The sequence below is a fragment of the Bubalus kerabau genome, chromosome 21 (assembly GCF_029407905.1).
Source record: "Bubalus kerabau isolate K-KA32 ecotype Philippines breed swamp buffalo chromosome 21, PCC_UOA_SB_1v2, whole genome shotgun sequence".
In the NCBI taxonomy this organism is placed as follows: domain Eukaryota; kingdom Metazoa; phylum Chordata; class Mammalia; order Artiodactyla; family Bovidae; genus Bubalus; species Bubalus kerabau.
This window is the reverse complement of record NC_073644.1, coordinates 11,251,399-11,258,871: the sequence shown is the minus strand read 5'-3', so window position 1 is coordinate 11,258,871 and position 7,473 is coordinate 11,251,399. Positions and strand designations below refer to the sequence as shown.

The 7,473-nt window shown below is 38.2% G+C and overlaps 1 long non-coding RNA gene across 2 annotated transcripts in view; it reads right to left on the bottom strand.

The window, feature by feature from the left end:
• Positions 1–6,358: 6,358 nt before the first annotated feature.
• LOC129636264 (uncharacterized) overlaps positions 6,359–7,473 on the bottom strand; it is a 68,734-nt gene continuing 67,619 nt past the window's right edge. For both annotated transcript variants that reach the window (XR_008706840.1, XR_008706839.1), the window contains one exon: positions 6,359–7,383. This is a non-coding gene — a long non-coding RNA (uncharacterized LOC129636264). The remainder of the gene's footprint in view (positions 7,384–7,473) is intronic.

The following is a 7,473-nucleotide window of genomic DNA, read 5'->3' as shown; positions in this document are numbered from 1 at the left end:
CTCTATACATGGACATCACAAGATGGTCAATACTGAAATCAGATTGATTATATTCTTTGTAGTTAAAGATGGAGAAGCTCAATATGGTCAATAAAAACAAGCCTGGGAGCTGACTGTGGCTCAGATCATAAACTCCTTATTGCCAAATTCAGACTGATATTGAAGAAAGTAGGGAAAACTGCTAGACCACTCTGGTATGACCTAAATCAAATCCTTTACAATTATACAGTGGAAAAGACAAACAGATTCAAGGGATAAGATCTGTTAGACAGAGTGCCTGAAGAACTATGGACAGAGGTTTGTGACATTGTATGGGAAGCAGTGATCAAGACCATCCCCAAGAAAAAGAAATGTAAAAAGGCAAAATGGTGGTCTGAGGAGGGCTTATAAATAGCTGAGAAATGAGGAGAAGCTAAAGGCAAAGGAGAAAAGTAAAGGTATAGTCATTTGAATGCAGAGTTTCAAAAAACAGCAAGGAGAGCTAAGAAATCCTTCCTCAGTGATCAATGCAAAGAAATAGAAGAAAACAAAAGAACGGGAAAGAATAGCAATCTCTTCAAGAAAATTAGATACCAAGGGAACATTTCATGCAAAGATGGGCTCAATAAAGGACGGAAGTGGTACGAACCTAACAGAAGCAGAGATATTAAGAAGAGGTGGCAAGAATACATAGAAGAATTGTACAAAAAAAGATCTTCATGTCCCAGATAACCATGATGGTGTGATCACTTACCTAGAGCCAGACATCCTACAATGCGAAGTCAAGTTAACTTTAGGGAGCATCCCTATGAACAAAGCTAGTGGAGGTGATGGAATTCCAGTTGAGCTATTTCAAATCCTGAAAGATGATGCTGTGAAAGTGCTGCACTCAATATGTCAGCAAATTTGGAAAACTCAGCAGTGGCCACAGGACTGGAAAAGGTCACTTTTCATTCCAATTCCTGTAAGAGACAGGAAGAATAAAAGAAAAGCAGGCCCTGGCAAGGGCTGCAAAAGAAATTTATAATTATTGATAAACTGGATGCTATAAGGCATGAGACTCTTGAAACAAGTCCAGAGGGGACAGTTCATAATCTTGAAAACAAGATATGATCCTGGGGTCGGAAAACCGACCCCAGACTGTTTTTCAACTGGCGTCTCAGAGTCACATGTTTTATGTATCTGGTGGAAAATCTATAGATAAGAATATTAGTCTTAGTTACTAATTTGTTATTAATTACTGTTTCCTAATTACTCAATGGTTAATGATCATTTTGTTCTTTGGCCCTGAAGGCCACATGAGTTATAGTTTAACTCCCCACATACTCTTTAATTCAAGGCTGAAAATATAATAAAGCTGGCTTGGATTCAGTTTCAGTACCTTCACCTTGGAGCGGTATTGGTCCCCTGATCCTCACTTTTCTCTAAATTCTTGTATCTCGTTTGCTCCTTCTCTCGCTGTATCGCGCTTTTGGAAACCCTGCTTGTCGAGCTGGTTTCGACATATTCCAAAGAAAGGCAATGCCAAAGAATGCTCAAACTACCGCACAATTGTACTCATCTCACACTCTAGTAAAGTAATGCTCAAAATTATCTAAGCCAGGCTTCAACAGTACATGAACTGTGAACTTCTAGATGTTCAAGCTGGTTTCAGAAAAGGCAGAGGAACCCAGAGATCAAACTGCTGACATCCATTGGATCATTGAAAAAGAAAGAGAGTTCCAGAAAAATAACTATTTCTGCTTTATTGACTACGCCAAAGCCTTTGACTGTGTGAATCACAACAAACTGTGGAAAATTCTGAAAGAGATGGGAATACCACACCACCTGACCTGCCTCCTGAGAAATCTGTAGCAGGTCAAGAAGCAAAAGTTAGAACTGGACATGAAACAACAGACTGGTTCCAAATAGGAAAAGGAGTACGTCAAGGCTGTATATTGTCACCCTGCTTGTTTAACTTATATGCAGAGTACATCATGAGAAATGCTGGGCTGGATGAAGCACAAGCTGGAATCAAGATTGCCGGGAGAAATCAATAACCTCAGATATGCAGATTACACCACCCTTATGGCAGAAAGCAAAGAACTAAAGAACCTCTTGGTGAAAGTGAAAGAGGAGAGTGAAAAAGTTGGCTTAAAACTCAACATTCAGAAAACTAACATCATGGCATCCAGTCCCATCACTTCATGGGAAATAGATGGGGAAACAATGGAAACCATGACAGACTTTGTGTTTTTTTTTTTGGCTCCAAAATCACTGCAGATTGTGACTGCAGCCATGAAATTAAAAGACTCCTTGAAAGAAAAGTTATGACCAACCTAGATAGCATATTGAAAAGCAGAGATATTACTTTGTCAACAAAGATCCGTCTAGTCAATGCTATGGTTTTTCCAGTAGTCATGTATGGATGTGAGAGTTGGACTATAAAGAAAGCTGAGCACCAAAGAATTGATGCTTTTGAACTGTGGTGTTGGAGAAGACTCTTGAGAGTCCCTTGGACTGCAAGGAGATCCAACAAGTCAATGCTAAAAGAAATCAGTCCTGAATATTCATTGGAAGGACTGATGCTGAACCTGAAACTCTAATACTTTGGCTACCTGATATGAAGAACTGACTCATTGGAAAAGATCCTGATGCTGGAAAAGATTGAAGGTAGGAGGAGAAGGGGATGACAGAGAATGAGCTGGTAGGATGGCATTACCAACTTGATGGACATGAGTTTGAGCAAGCTCCAGGAGTCAGTGATGGACAGAGAGGCCTGGTGTGCTGCAGTCCATAGGGTCTCAAAGAGTTGGACACAACTGAGCGACTGAACTGAGGCTCCTCTATCCATGGAATTCTCCAGGCAAGAATACTGGAGTCAGTAGCCCTTGAAAGCTTCATCCTAATAGGTAAAATCATTTCTGATTGTGTTAAGAGCTGTAAAGAAGTTATAATAGGTAACAGGTTAGAAAGAGAGCAGTCAGAGGACAGGTAAATTAATAAGATTTTGAAAGTTCTTAAGTACCAGGATAGTAAAGTTCAGATTTTAGTCCAGGCATGAGAGAAAAGAAATTTAAAAAATTAAACCCATTATACTAAGATAATCTTTTCAGGAAGGCTGGCTATGTGCATCTACAGTGTGACCTAGGGTGATGGCAGAAGGAAAGGTGCTGTGCATTCAGAAGGATTTTGTTTTGCAGTTTCATCCCGTCCCCCCCAAAAAAAGACAAGCTGTGACTTATTCCCTTGCACACTCTCACTCACCAACTTGTAATCTCCATGAAAGCAGACAGCATGACCATCTTTGCTGAACTGGATGACAGTCAATACTCAATAAATATTATACTATTGAATCCCTCCCAAAAGAGAGAAAATGGATTGCTCTCAGAATGCTTTTCAACTATAAATCCTAATTTTTATTTGCTTTCATATATTTGAATCTAAAATTTCAGTGTCCTAGAACTGCTACACATTTAGAAAATTTTAAGAATAACTGTTTATAAAATGCAACACATGTCATTTTCATGAATTTAGGAGTTCTATGTTGTTAATTAACTAAGGTTAGTTTCCCTATTAATCAGAAATATTAAATATATTTTTTTCTTCACTCCTCCCTCTGCTGTCACCCAGCTGATTCTAAAACTGAAAGATTTAACTATTAAAAATGCCTGGGTGTTATCATTAAATTTAAAATGTCATTACAAAAAAGAAAGGGGAAGAAAATCAGCAACTGCTTTGAAATACATGGATTATAAGTATCCAAGATAAACACTGGCCAGAATTTGAGGTGTATCATTTTTATGCAGAGTTTCCAACTGGTGTTTTTCTTTCAATTCCTTAATTTTTTGCTTTTTTTCAGACATAGAAGAAGAGAAAATTAATGCTGTATATTCAAGGTTTCAGGGTTTTGTTGCCTTGGAGGCTGAGCTTTGATGCCTGAGAATAAATTTCCACACTAGTACCTGCAATTGATTTGTACCAGTTAAAATATTGATGGAAATGCAAACTAAAATGTTCATAAAGTTCTCTAGGACACTGTTTGATGACTTTGCTAGAGGTTTTAATTAAACACAATTAGCTATGATTTGTATTGACTTGTAGAAAACATTAAGTCCAGTCTTTTATGTAATATTACTCTGAAAATCATCTCTACTCATTTTTTTAAAAATATATTACTATAAATCACATAAATTCTAATAGATTGAATAGGTTTTTTAATTTAATAGGTTTAGGGTACCATTTTATCTATTTTAAGAATTAGAATAGGTTTATATATTTAGATTATGAACCAAATGAAGTTATTCATTCTTTACCTAGACATTTTCTGGGTAGTTATTTCATGTTACTCACTAGGTATAAAAAGTATAAAAAGTACATGCTATGGAGTAGCTCACAGCCCAGAAGGAAAGACAGATTTACAAAATCTATACATATTATTTGTCTACACACACACACACACACACACACACACACACACAAATACACAATGACAATGTAGAAGAGGAAGTGAAGGGAGGTCAAAGACAGCTTTAGAGATTGTATAGTTTTTGATTATAAAAGGTTCGACATGTCTACTCTGGCATGACAGAATAAACAAAGCTTCATTTTAGAATTCATTTGCATCCATGAGAAAGCCCTTCAATACCTAATAAAACACCTGGCCCATAACACATTCTGAACACATATTTGTTTAATGAATAAACGAAACAAACAACGGCAACAAAAACCAAGTTGAACTCTGATGTCTCTGTACTTGACCCTAGTTGCCTTTCTTGGGCCATCCTGGGAGTTGATTGGGCTGCCCCATAATAAGGCAACACATTCAGAAACTATGGGCTTCCTGGTGGCTAAGACGGTAAAGAATTCACCTGCAATGCAGGAAACTCGGGTTCGATCCCTGGGTCAGAAAGATGCCCTGTAGAGAGGAATGGCTACCCACTCCAGTTTTCCTGCCTGGAGAATTCTATGGACAGAAGAGCCTGGCGGGCTACAGTCCATGGGGATGCGAAGAGTCAGACACGACTGAGCGACTAGCTCTTCCACTTCACTCGGAGATTGGACCACAACATTTACCACATCTTTTTTTTTTCACAGCAACCTTAGAAACTGAACTCAAGAATCTGAGAGTTGTGAGGGCAAAACATTACTTGAAGAGCATCTTAAATTCAAGCCACTTGAAAAAATAGGGAGTTGATTATGTGATACTTCTGGAGAAAGTAAATACTTTAAAGCACAAAACTCTCTCAGGAGTTTAATAAGATTGATTTTCTTGGGTGATCTGCCACTTGGGTGAAATGACACTGGTGAGGAAGCATTGGGGGGTGGGTGAGATGACTATGTTAACTGATGCCACGGATGATTTTTTGAATGTACAGGCAGCAATTGAAACTTCCTCCTTCTGAGCAAGAGGAAATCTTCCAAGAATCAGATAATCCAATAGCGTACGCAGTTGGAAGCATTTGCCTGAAACATGATTATATTCAAATAGTATTTACTTCTATAAGCATATGTTCTTAGCTATTTGGATTATTTGATGGCTTTTTGTTTTATTCTAGATTTGGGTATTTAGTCTCTTAGTCACATTTTCCATCTTTCTTTTAGATTAGAAAAGCAGTCAAGATCTCTGTTTGAAGCTAAATGCCTAAAACACCTGTGATGATTCCATGGCAATGACTTATGAAGAATCATACCGAATCAGTTCATAGAATGCATGTAAAAGTCTGTATGTGTGAGAGAGAGATTAATGAAGAAAAACACACATTAATTCTTGGGAAATTCATAAGGAATTTTCATGCTTAGTTTTATATTAAAATTTGAGTTCGATCTCCTAAGTAGGAAATACAGTTCAAGTGAATGTTATTTTCTTCAAACAAATCTTAATTGCAACCTAGAATCCCTCTTTTACTTTTCTAAAAAATGTTGTAAAAGTTAAATGTGATTTAAGAGGCAAATGACTAAACTTAAAAATTTGTGCCTAAGGTAAAAGCAACACTTCAGTTTGCTTCCAATCTTCTTCAAAGTGTTCATGTGACACAAAAGTGGTCTCTAAGTATTCATCATACCCATACACGTTCTGAGAGTGAGTAACAATTATGGGTGAACAGAAATACCTCTCAATTTTCCAACCATGAAAATAACATGAACTTTACATTGCCTTAAAAATAAATGTAAGCAATGCCAAGTGTGATTAAAAGGACTATTTTTGGATGGTGAGCCATAAATGATTTTGTGATAGTTCGGAAGATAGATTATCCTATAATGGCTTATGCTGAAATTGACATCATTTTTCCCCCTCCTTTCTCATTCTATATAAAGGTTTTACTAGTTGTCTTCTCTTATGATTATAATCATTTAAAATCTCTGGATGAGCTGCCCTTTTGCCTGTGATTCTGTGTGGTCTATTATTATACTATTATGCTGGCTACATAATACTGAAGAGATAAATATTCACAAAGCTCATTCCATGGCAAATGATTTATTAAACCAACAGCTTTTGCAAGCACATGATTTTTTTTTTTAAGTATAGCTGTACTTATGAGACTTTAAGGCTAATTCAATTTTCCTCTCACTTATTGAGTTCGATTAAGTGTTGTCTCCATTCACTCAGCAAAAATCGAGTGAATATCTATTCTTTACCAGGTACCAGGGCTCCAGGCAGGCCAGCAAATCGTATTCTTCTTTCTCTGCTCTGAACAGATTAAGAAATAAAAAAGAGCAGCATCTGATGGTAAAAACATCAGCTCTATAACTTTTTACAAAGACTGTTGGAGATGGTGGTTGAATGGCACGGTTGGAGAAGTGCCAGTTGAACCCGTCCACCAGGCTGTCACTCACTGGTAAGGGCAGAGAAGGACCTGCCACCCCGTGGATGGTCCATGTCCCACCCACTCCATGCTCCTAGAGGAAAAAAAAGGAGGAAGGCCCTGCATGGAGTACATATGTGTGAGCTCTGTCTTCCAACTGAATAAGGGAGTAAGATGAGAGCAGATTTTTTAAATGGCACTCTCACCAGGACTGGGAACAAAATACTCCCCCCTAATACTAACTTTCAAGTCAGCAAATAGAGGAAGGATCTTACACTCCATGCAAGAAGCTCAGTGCCTACAAGGAATGCAGCCTAAAAGAAGAGACTGCCTCCTTCCTGAGAGAGTGGGTGGAGCGGCAGGGAAATAGATGGTTGTGTCTGGATGCTTACATGTTTAGTTAGAAAGGATTGGGAATCTGGCTAGGGGGAGAATTCAGTGTGTGTGTGCACATGCACTCATTTGCTCAGTTGTGTCCAACAAGCTCTTCTGTCCATGGGATTTCCGAGACAAGAATACTGGAGTGGGTTTCCATTTCCTCCTCCAGGGGATCTCCTTGACCCAGGGATTGAGCCCCTCTCTCCTGCATTGGTAGGCAGATTTTTTACCACTTTGCCACCTGGGAAACAGGAGAGATACATCAAGCAAAAGCAATATTCTTCAGTAATCACAACACAGGTTAAATCACAACACAGAGAGGATACGGTTC